Source organism: Xiphophorus hellerii, chromosome 2 (genome assembly GCF_003331165.1).
Source record: "Xiphophorus hellerii strain 12219 chromosome 2, Xiphophorus_hellerii-4.1, whole genome shotgun sequence".
NCBI lineage: Eukaryota > Metazoa > Chordata > Actinopteri > Cyprinodontiformes > Poeciliidae > Xiphophorus > Xiphophorus hellerii.
The window spans coordinates 14,750,214-14,761,323 of NC_045673.1; the positions used below are offsets into that span (position 1 = coordinate 14,750,214).

At 38.7% G+C, this 11,110-nt stretch overlaps 1 long non-coding RNA gene and 1 other non-coding gene across 2 annotated transcripts; one reads left to right on the top strand and one right to left on the bottom strand.

Moving 5' to 3' along the window:
- Nucleotides 1-5,752: 5,752 nt before the first annotated feature.
- Nucleotides 5,753-8,982, top strand: LOC116730147 (uncharacterized). The gene is made up of 2 exons (XR_004341267.1): nt 5,753-6,186; nt 7,636-8,982. It is a non-coding gene; the product is annotated as an uncharacterized LOC116730147 (long non-coding RNA).
- A 1,520-nt stretch (nt 8,983-10,502) lies between these two features.
- trnar-acg (transfer RNA arginine (anticodon ACG)) lies at nt 10,503-10,575 on the bottom strand. Its single transcript has one exon. It is a non-coding gene; the product is annotated as a tRNA-Arg (tRNA).
- Between the last annotated feature and the right edge of the window lie 535 nt (nt 10,576-11,110).

Consider the following 11,110-nt stretch of genomic DNA (forward strand, 5'->3'; position numbering starts at 1 on the left):
TCACTAGAGCTTGTTAAACCAAAAATAATACACATTTTTCCACACCTTTTGACCAAACTACATACATTTATTTTATCCCAATGGTTTTCAGAGACACACAGATTTAACAACAAAAAATACTCAACAGACTCTAAGGAGTCAGAAAATGTATGATATGCCTATACTGTCTGTCCTATGGGAGGCGATTATGAACTGCAATTTGAAGTTACAGACTTAGGCTATAAACTTAACTGGTTCTTTAGTGTGTGTGTGTGGAGGGGGGGATTAGTAGTTTAGAGTGTTACTTGTGTCTAGTTTGTTAGTTATTAAAAAAAATCTGATAAATAGACCTATGTACAGCATCCTAAAGCCCCCCCCCCCCCCCTCCCCCACCCACCTCTACACACACCAAAGAACCAGTTAAGGTTATAGCCCAAGTCTGTAACTTCAAATTGCAGCTCATAATCGCCTCCTATAGACAGACAGTATAGGCATATCATACATTTTCTGACTCCTTAGAGTCTGTTGAGTATTTTAGTTGTTAAATCTTGTGTCTCTGAAAACCACTGGGATAAAAGAAATGTATGTAGTTTGGCCAAAAGGTGTGGAAAAATGTGTATTATTTTTGGTCTAACAAGCTCTAGTGACCTCTGTGTTGGTCAGAGAGACACAAAACCTGGTTAAATAAAAGCCAAGAGTCAAGATGGTACCAAACATTATATTATAGACCTTTGACAAATGCTTATACCATGAGCCTAAACCAGACATACACCAAGTCTCAAAAAACAGAATTTGTCCAAAGGGGTTGTTTACTTCATGAGCTGATAACTATGACTCAGCTTTTGGAAGGGCTATCATGCCAACATATTAACTAGAGACATGTATTTTTTCAAAAAATATCAATAGACTTTGCCACCCTGAAATGGACAAAAAATGGTCTGCCCCATGGACTATTAGTGAAGCCATTTTTTGTGTCTAAACAGAGCAGCACACAAGGAGAGACCCGACCATGGTGTCTCAGCGGCAGCTTGTTTGGTTGCTGGCATCCCTGAAACATCTGAGGAGATATAATGGCATCTGGAGCTAGCAGTTGATCGATTATGGATATACTACACTCAAGCTGAGGATCCCTTCAATCAAGCTGAGGATCCCTTCAATCAAGCTGAGGATCGCTTCCGTCAAGCTGAGGATCCCTACAAGGCGCCTGGCGGATCCTCCCTGACCCATCAAAGGTTGGTTAGGGCAAGCAACTGTTCCAATGGCGGGTCCAGAAGACATCTCAGGGTAGGAGCTGTTGTGGGTTTTGCTACGCTGCTGATGCTAACGTTGCTTAGTTGAAGGCCAATGCTAGGCCTCTTGGTATGCTGGTTTGGTTTGATTCTCTGCTGAGAGTCAATGAGCTGAGAAGGATTCGGCTGTTGTAAATCTTTGGATTTTTAGTGTTGTTTGAAGTAGCTTGCTGTGGTCTTGTGACCTGTTTAGGTTTAGGTGTGACCTGAAACTGATATCTGCAATCTGAAGTTCCTGGCTTAAAGTCAGTTGTGATGTGAAAGAAAGAAGGCTGCCAAGGATTTGGCAAATACAGTTTAGAGGCTGTAGGAAGTGATTCAGCTTAGGCTTTGTAAATATCACTAATAAACCTTGGTAAACATACCTACCTTTTAGTGCTAATATAGTGTGTCTATGTTAACATTATTATAGCTTCGTTAGGATAATATTTATCTTTCCAATGAATATCAATATAGTTTTTGGGTGAAAATGAGGTCTTTATATTTCAACATACATATTTTATTTTTTTACCCATTTAATATTTAGTTTGAAATTTAGGGTCCATACTTTAATAATTCAATAACTCAAACAAATTTAATTTACGTTCAATTTAAACGTGAAAGCCGATTAGGTTTTGCGCCGAAAAAACGCGTGGCGTCAAGCAATTTCGTCATGAGACTTCATTTCTTCTGGACGTCGATGGTGATGGACAACGGAGAGATCTCCTTGAGCTGCAGGCTGGAGGTCACAGAGGTAATGTTCACACTGTAATCCACCATCTCTTATTTGCAGGTTTTCAGCTGAACTCCATATTTTCCTTTTGAAGAGGATCGTCTGGGACCTGTCCCTCAGTGTTTAAGTTTGTTTTAACCCATTTTTTCTCCTAGACTAAGCAACTGGCAGACCTTGTGTTGCAAATAACTTTTTTTTTCTCATAGATAAAGCCTCGAAAGGAGCTTCAACTTCAACTAACAGTCTTTTCTCCTATAGAAACACTCCTGGAGCAGCTATTTTTCTTTTTCTGTCTCTCTCTAAATTCTGTCCTTTCAAATCCCTCCAGGGGTAGTGACAGATGGCCTTTCATGTAGAGCCAACTTCTGGTTCTGCTGGAGGGTTCTTCCTGTTAAAGGGAAGTTTATCCTCTCCACTGTCACTACATGCATCCTAAATATGAGGCATTGATGTTGCTTACTTAACTATTAACCAATTAAAATAATTGGTGCAGTGTTAGCCTTATTTTGGAAAGTCTTCCTGTTAAAGGGAAATCTTTCCTCTCCACTGTCACAACTTGCATCCTCAGTAGGAGGTCTTTCTTGAGCTTAATTTACTTTTAATGAATTGAAATAATTGGTGCAGTGTTTAATTATTATTATTATTATTTTTTGGAAAGTCTTCACGTTAAATGGAAGTCTTTCATCTCCACTTTCACCAGATGGATATTCAGTACAAGTCATTGCTTTAACTTTAACAAGTCATTGTTTTAATTTAAATAATTGGTCTAGTGTCAACCTTAGTTTGGAAAGTCTTCCTGTTAAAAGGAAGTTTTTATTTTTGGAAAGTCTTCATGTTAAAGGGAAGTTTTTCCTCTCCGCTGTCACCACATGCATCCTCAACATGAGGCAGCGCTTAAGCTTTCTTAACTTTTAACCAATTTTTGATAACCGGTTATTATTTTTTCTTTTTTTTGTAATGTCTTCCTGTTAAAGGGAAGCTTTTCTTTTCTACTATCACAACATGCATGTTCATTGTGAGGCATTGCCTAAGTTTACTTGTATAATTTAACACATTTAAATTGGTGCAGTGTTGACTTCTTTTTGGAAGGTCTTCCTGTTAAAGGGAAGTTTTTCTTTTTGGAAAGTCTTCCTGTTAAAGGGAAGGTTTTCCTCTGCACAGTCACCAGATGGGATCCTAAGTACGATTCATTGTTTTAGCTTAACTTTTAACCAATTTAAATAATTGGTGCAGTATTAACCTTACTTTGAAAGTCTTCCTGTTAAAGGGAAGTCGTTTTGGAAAGTCTTCCTGTTAAAAGGGAGTTTTTCCTATCCACTGTCAAAGCATACATCTTCAGTATGAGTCTTCTTCAGCTTACATAACTTTTAATCAATGTTTGATAACTGCAGTCTTTTTTTTTGGTAAATCTTCCTGTTAAAAGGAAGTTTTTTTTCTTTTTGATAAGTCTTCCTGTTAAAGGGAACTTTTTTCTCCCCTGTCACCACATGCATTCTCAGTGTCTATGGTGGTGAATGATAGTTTAGAACTCATGGTTGAGAATTTAAGGGCTTCTCAACACCACATGGTATATGGACCAGGAAGCTATGGTATATGGATATGGTATGCGGACCGGGAAGACATGGACTGGGAAGCTATGGTATATGGATCGGGAAGATATGGAAGCCGATCAACAGTTTTTGTTGAGATGGAACGACGACTCTGAAGACACCAGATGACCTTGGACTGTGTGGACTGTGAAAGGTAGGAGTGTGAATACAATGCCAGGAAATGTGGTTTGCTACTTCCGGTAGCCACTCCACAATGCTACAAAGCCATCGGATGAGTTCAACAGAATTTAGTAACAAACGAGTACAACAAAGGGGTCGATCCATTCCATGCACAATGCTCCACGCAAGAAAAACATGGTAGGGTATTTGCCTTTCGGTCGGGTTTGTGTGAAAACGAACCCTCCCGACGGGTAAGGGGTTAGTTGCCTTTCGGTCGGGTTTGCGTGAAAACGAACCCTCCTGACGGGTAAAGGGTTAGTTGCCTTTCAGTCGGGTTTGCGTGAAAACAAACCCTCCCGACGGGTAAGGGGTTAGTTGCCTTTCGGTCGGGTTTGCGTGAAAACGAACCCTCCCGACGGGTAAGGGGTTAGTTGCCTTTCGGTCGGGTTTGCGTGAAAACAAACCCTCCCGACGGGTAAGGGGTTAGTTGCACTTTGGTCGGGTTTGTGTGAAAACGAACCCTCCCGACGGGTAAGGGGTTAGTTGCCCTTTGGTCGGGTTTGTGTGAAAACGAACCCTCCCGACGGGTAAGGGGTTAGTTGCCCTTCGGTCGGGTTTGTGCGAAAACAAACCCTATCGACGGGTAAAGGTGTGAAAACTAACCAACCAAACTTAGATTCTTCAGTCAAATATGTGTATGAAATCCATTATAAAGATTACTAAGAAGGTAATTTAAGAGGTCTCTTGAGTTTTAGAAAAGTGATTATTTCAGATTTGTGAAAGGGTTTGACCTTAAACCTGCACCAGTCTTGTTGTCTTTCCTGTCTTGTCGTCCTTCAGGAATTCTCCTGGATCATCTTTTTTGTCTTGGATTTCACCCTTCATCGACCCCCATAGGCCAACTAATGCCTGAATTTAAAACAATTTAAAACATTCATCAAAACAACTTCAGTTTAATCTTTTTTTTTTTCTTTCTACCAAAAACTGGATAAGTCTTCAGTCTGGTACTTTGTCTTCATCTAGCCATCGTTTTTTTTTTCTTCTTTTTTTAATGGACAATTTTTTTTAGAGACTTAATAATTAATTTTGTTTATTTATTTTATGTAAAATGTCTTCCAAATGTTTTAAATGTTAGCAATTTAATGTTGATTTGAGAATGTTCTTCTTGCATCAGTTTAGCGTAGCCATGGTTATGGCATTGATTATGAAAAGGTTTAGACTGGTTTATTGTGATCTGTCTGTATTTATGCTGCTGATTGTCATTTTCTGTTTCTACTGCATTATTTATTTCAACTGCTTTTGTTTTCTCAGTTATTTTTCTCTCCATAGAAGCTACACCTGGTCTGGTGTTCTGATTAGCTGTGGTTCCTTCCTGGAAAAAGGCATTGGGTGACATGATTGCTGCCATCACTTAACCGTTCTCCCTCTCCTTTTCATTTCCACTGAACATGGAAAGTTCTCCTGGACCAGTTGACCTGTTGTTATGTCTCTGTTCTGTCTTCTCTCAACTCCAGTCGGTCATGGCAGATGTCTGCTGGTACTGAGCCCGGTTCTGGTTCTGCTGTTGGTTTGTTCTTGTTAGAGGGGAGTTCTTCCTCTCCACTGTCGCTACATGCATGCTCTATATGAGGGACTGCTGTAAAGTCAACGACTCAACACAAGCGATTTGCTGTCGCCCCCTCCTGGTCAGATAGAGTGAATGCTGTAAATAATGACTCCATACAATCTGCTGGGTTTCGTTTGGTACAAACTTTTTAAACTACTTTAATAATCAACTGAGCTTCTTAGAGCTGAGCTTCTTAAAGCTCAGCTTTAGCAATTGGACTACATGTGACTGAACTAAAATTACTTCAAAGTGCACTGAGATGACATTTGTTGTGAATTGGCAATACTTAAAATTTAACTTTCAAACTAACAAATGAGCCCCACCAATAAACAATATAAAAAAACAACAACCAAACAAGACAGTTCAAAACCCCAAAAGTAGGCACCAAAACGTTCTAAATCCCAAAAGTAGGCACCAAAACGTTCTAAACCCCAAAAGTAGGCACCAAAATGTTCAAAACCCCAAAAGTAGGCATCAAAACGTTCAAAACCCCAAAAGTAGGCACCAAAAGCTTCAAAACTTATAATGTTAATTCACAACATTGTTGTTGTTAAGGCATTTTACGAAAAGTCATTTCAATTTAGTCAGATTATTATTGATCCATGTTATCAATTCATTAGTTTCAGTTAATTATAAAGTAGTTTAAAAAGTCTGAACCAAATAAAACACAGCAGATTGTATGGAGTCATTACTTACAGTGTTCACTCCCCCTGGCCACAGGGGGCGACAGCAAATCGCTTGTGTTGAGTCGTTGACTTTACAGTAGTCCCTCATACAGGGCATGCATCTTGTGACAATGGAGAGAAAGAACTCCCCTCTAACAGGAACAAACCAACAGCAGAATCAGAACCGGGCTCAGTACCAGCAGCCATCTGCCATGACCGACTGGAGGTGAGAGAAGACAGAGCAGAGACACAACAACATGTCAACTGGTCCAGGAGAACTTTCCATGTTCATGGAAATGAAAAGGAGAGGGAGAACGGTTAGGTGATGGCAGCATCATGTCAGCCAATGCCGTTTTCCAGGAAGCAACCACAGCTAGTCAACGCCAGACCAGGTGTAGCTTCTGTGGAGAGAAAAATAACTGAGAAAACAAAATGCTTAGTTTCTAACTAAACTGGCAGTTTAGTTAGAAACACCAGAGCGCCACCTTCTGGCCTCTCTCCAGATCAGTTCAGGTCAGAGAAGGGAACTGTTTCTGGCTTTGTTTTTTCCCCTCCGTGGGCTGCCACCTTATCGTGGTGGAGGGGTTTGAGTATCCCAGTGATCCTAGGAGCTGTCGGAGGCTTTGTGCCTCTATTTGGGTCTGGTCTACTGGGGAAAACAGGCCCTAGGTGAGGGATAGGACCAAGAGCAGCCCAAAGATAGCTTAGAAATATAAACACAGAATATTCCTATTTAGAGATGGCAATATAGACAGAAGTCTACAACCAGAGCTATAGACAGAAGTCAGAGTTTCTCCCAGTGATTTATCAACCTGGTGTTCACCAGGCTTTATTTTCCCCTCACCAGGCTATGGGTTGTTTATTTAAATGGGGATTTTTTTTCCACCAGTGACAGTAAAGGCAGATTAACATGAAGGTTTATAGTTGAGACATTGAACTTACTGAGGAATTGTGAACCAATTGTGCCATCCCATCAGGTGCTAGTTGGCTTCACACTCTGTAATTTCTGAGTTTTAATGCCTGATCCTTCACCTCAGATTTTCTGTAACTTGACATTTTTTAACCCAAACTCGCAGCAGACCTGCTGATGGACGACCCCAGCAGCTCTCCCACCGGGCTCAGCAGGTTTTCTGGAGGAAACCCTGAAAGCTTTCCCAGGTGACGCTTCCTGATTGTTCTCCATTTTAACTTGAAACATTCTTAGCAATCGTTCTTAAGGAATGGTGCAGGTATTTTGTTGTTTATTTAAGTGGGTTTTTGAAAAGTAATTTCATTCTTAAGTCGTTAAAGGGTTTGACTTGGACCCTGCACTTGTCCTGTTGTCGCCTTCCCGTCCTCAAATCCATTTGCATAATTTGTTTCTCTTTGTAAGTAAAATTGTTCTTTTTAAAAAAAAAGAAAAAGGTTTAGTTGAGACCAGAAACTTCATAATTATTTTTATTTTGTACTTTCTGTTTATTTATTTAGGATATTTTAAATGTCTTCCACTTCCAGTGTTAAATGTTCATTTGAATTTAAAGTTTGAGAATGAAGAGGACTTCTTCCCTTCGGTCCTCCACTCAGCAGCTTCTTTCTTTTCAGTTGGGTTTTTATTTTCCATCACAACATAATAAATGTTGATGAAAATAATGAATCTCTGATTTCCTGTTTCTCCTTTTTATATTTGTCTGAGCAGGGAGAGTTTCATCAGGTGTCCCACAGCAGCTTGATGGAATCGGACTCTGGTACCATCAGGAATGAGCCGAACTGGGTCGGCGGTGTGTCGCTACGACTCGCTCATCTGAGGCGCCATTGGTGGGGGAGATTTGAGATCAAACAGCCTGAAAAAGGCCTCGCCTGTTGAGTTTGAGTCGCCACGTCATACTGAGCTGATGGAGACTGGAAGAGAGGAGACGCAGCGAGCTTCTCCTGCTGGGCAGATCTGAGAGAAGAAAATGAGAATTTAATTATACCGTCCTGATGAGAAGCTTCTTTTAGACCCAGATGAACTCCATACATCCATGCCTGGTTGCCTTCATCCATCCATCCATCCATCCTGTTTTCCTCTCTCTATCCATTCTGGTTCCATCCATCCATCCATCCACCCAACCTGGTTCTCTCCATCCAACCTGATTCCATCCATCCATCCGACCGCCCACCCACCTTGTCATTATTGCTATGTTTACTCTATCTGGAATGTTTAACTTTTTCTCCAATGTTTAACACAAAAGGAAACTTTTCTGGAGATGAAATTTGACATCTTATAAACATTGACAATAATGTTAAACATCAAGGATAACGTTAAGCATTATCCTTGATTAAATAAAAAATCGAGGACAACATTAAATATCCTATGTATTAAATGCTAAACAAAGGAGATAAAGTTAAACATTCAGTGAATAATTTAAACATCCTGTTTTCAAATGGTGATAAATGTGCAAATATACTTAAAGTTTAGCATTAAGCTGCTAGTTAAAGGGATTTTAATAAAGTGCAAAGGTGCTCATAAAGTGCTGTACAAGTTGGCTCAATAAAACTGGTGGCAGTGATGAAGACCTCTGGCCCATTTGGGACAAATAACTGTCCACACCTTGCTGTAGTCTGACTCATATGAGGTGGGACCCTTTGTTCATTTACAAACCAGTCATAAGTCCATCCATCTGTTCTGTAGAGGATTATGCTTTATTCAACTGTCCAACCTTTTAAAAACAAAATATATCTTCAGATATTTTTTTTTCTCCTAATCATGACTTTTAAACCTGTTTGTCCTGTTCAGTATTGGTCTTGTTTCAACATTTCTTCCTGCTTCTTAGCCATGTTGTTGAGCAATATAACGTTCTCATGAAATGCATTTTAGAATATTTGTTTATCTTTTTCTGTGCTGTATAGTGTTTATTTTTACCATTTTGCCTGGGAGAAAGAAATATGCTCACCTTGATATAACTGTAGGTCACACCCATCCACACTACACAAATGGCTGCCTGAGAGGGCTAAAGTCCAAAAGGCATTGTAACCTTGGGTAATAAAACATTACTAAATTATGCCAACAGTGTATGGGAGAATACTACGGGGGGAAATTTCCCCATAACAGTCTAATACTTGCTTTTTGGCAAATAGTTTTTGATACACAGAGCTGATATAGTTAGTAAAAAATATAATTGTGACTTAAAATACAAAACTTGCAAAGATGAACCTCCTAATTATCCCAATGCATTTGCAGGGTTGCATGTTTTACAAAGCCAGTAACAAAAGATTCTGAACTCCTAAAAAAGACTGCTTGTAGAAGAGGGACTTGGGAACGTTGTAGCTCAAAGTTGTAGATAGGGCGTCTATAAGAGCAGAACAGGCTGGAAGACTGCAGCAGCTAAATGACTAAACCAAGATATTGCAACAATCCTCAGATGGATTTTCGATGTTAAAAGCCATTTTGTTTGCTGGGAAATACTTTAAGATCTTAAGAAAAACAGCTCTGAATCGTGGCGTCATTTTATTTTCTTTTACACGATAAGATTCTCCCAATGTGAGAGGGTCACTTGTTTTCTATAGATTTAGGATAGTGAAACATTAACAATATAAAATTAGACATTATGGGAAAAAGGAAAATGTTTTACTGTAAAAAGATATGTAATTGGAAAGCAGGGAGCAAATATTTAATTATATACTAAAAAACAAAATCGCATTCAAGGAGGTCTTCTAATGCAAAAATGCTTTTGTTTTATGTGTTTGATAGGACATTTATTTAATCTCTCATAGGTCTTTAAGGAACTACGGCATTACAAATTTTTGGTACAACCTGTTATTACAAGGGACTTGATTGGTTTTCTGGAAGTGCTTGTGTATCAACGTGTAGTGGCCATCTGCTGTGTAACATTAACTGCTTGAGTTCGAGTCCCGCTATATACTGCTGATCCAGCGTTATGCTGTGGTAAACAAAACTTTTGTCGAGACAGGAGAAATGCGAGTTTTATAATCCTACAAAAAGCGTCTACTTTAATCTTAAAAGTAAATTAATCAACCAACCGTTTCGGCAAAGAAGTGTTTTTGGGTGTCGTATGTGAACTGCCATGAACTAATCTCCTAAACGAGTTAAAGTATAAAATAATTTGCTCACTTTAAATTATTTAATGTAAGAATACAGTAACTGATAGGATGGCTTTATTTGAATGCTTTTTGAAGTAAAAGCCCCGAAGTAAAATGCTTGCTCATGTTTACATTATTTTTCATGAATTTTTCTGTATCCTTCTCTTAATTTGCTGCTTGAATATTACTATTTCTTCAGGCATAGTTTAAAGTAGTTATTTCAATTTCAAATTCTGTAAAGTAGTCAAGAATAGCGTAACAATTGCTTAATGAGACAAAATTGTAACGTTTCAATGGATTCAGTCCGCTTTCACAACAAAAGAGCTTTCTACAATTTGTAGTGGACAACGTAATTATGCTAGTGCAATTCTCGGTAAAATATTGGTAAGTATCTGAGTATCTGAAACTCGTACAGTTGTAAAAGTGTTAACCTGTAACAAAACCTTAATTGTTTTTTTTTTTTAAACAGGGAAAATGTAATTTCGAGCCAGCCAGGAGTCGAACCTAGAATCTTCTGATCCGTAGTCAGACGCGTTATCCATTGCGCCACTGGCCCGAGATATGGTGGGCAGCTTCTGAAACAAGTTCTCCATAATTGAATCAATCAAAGACCGTTTTTCACAGCGTTTTCCTAGTTTATGTTTACATTTATAGCTAACAATGTCAGCTATAAATTACTGACATTGTAATTTATAGCTACTGTAATTAATTTATATTTCAGAACAAAGGGAAAAACTTGCATATTTTTTCGTCGTGTTCCAATGCGAAATGTAAATAAACAACCAGAACGAAAGTTTATATACAGATTTTAGATTTTAATGGAATGCTGCATTTTAGAAGATTCATTTTTTTGGTGTACAGTGAAGTCTTTCGCGGGGGTTGCGTTCCGAAAAGAACCCGTGATAGGCGAAATCCGTGAAGTAGTTACCTTTATTTTTTACAATTATTATAGAGCATAATTAAATACTCTATATTGAAACCAAAGAACAAATCCTGTTTTCAGGCCCAAGCATTTTTTAAAAAAAAAAACAAATATAACGCTTTCTTACAAATAACTACAGTAAAATAATCATTTTAATCTTCAATACGAA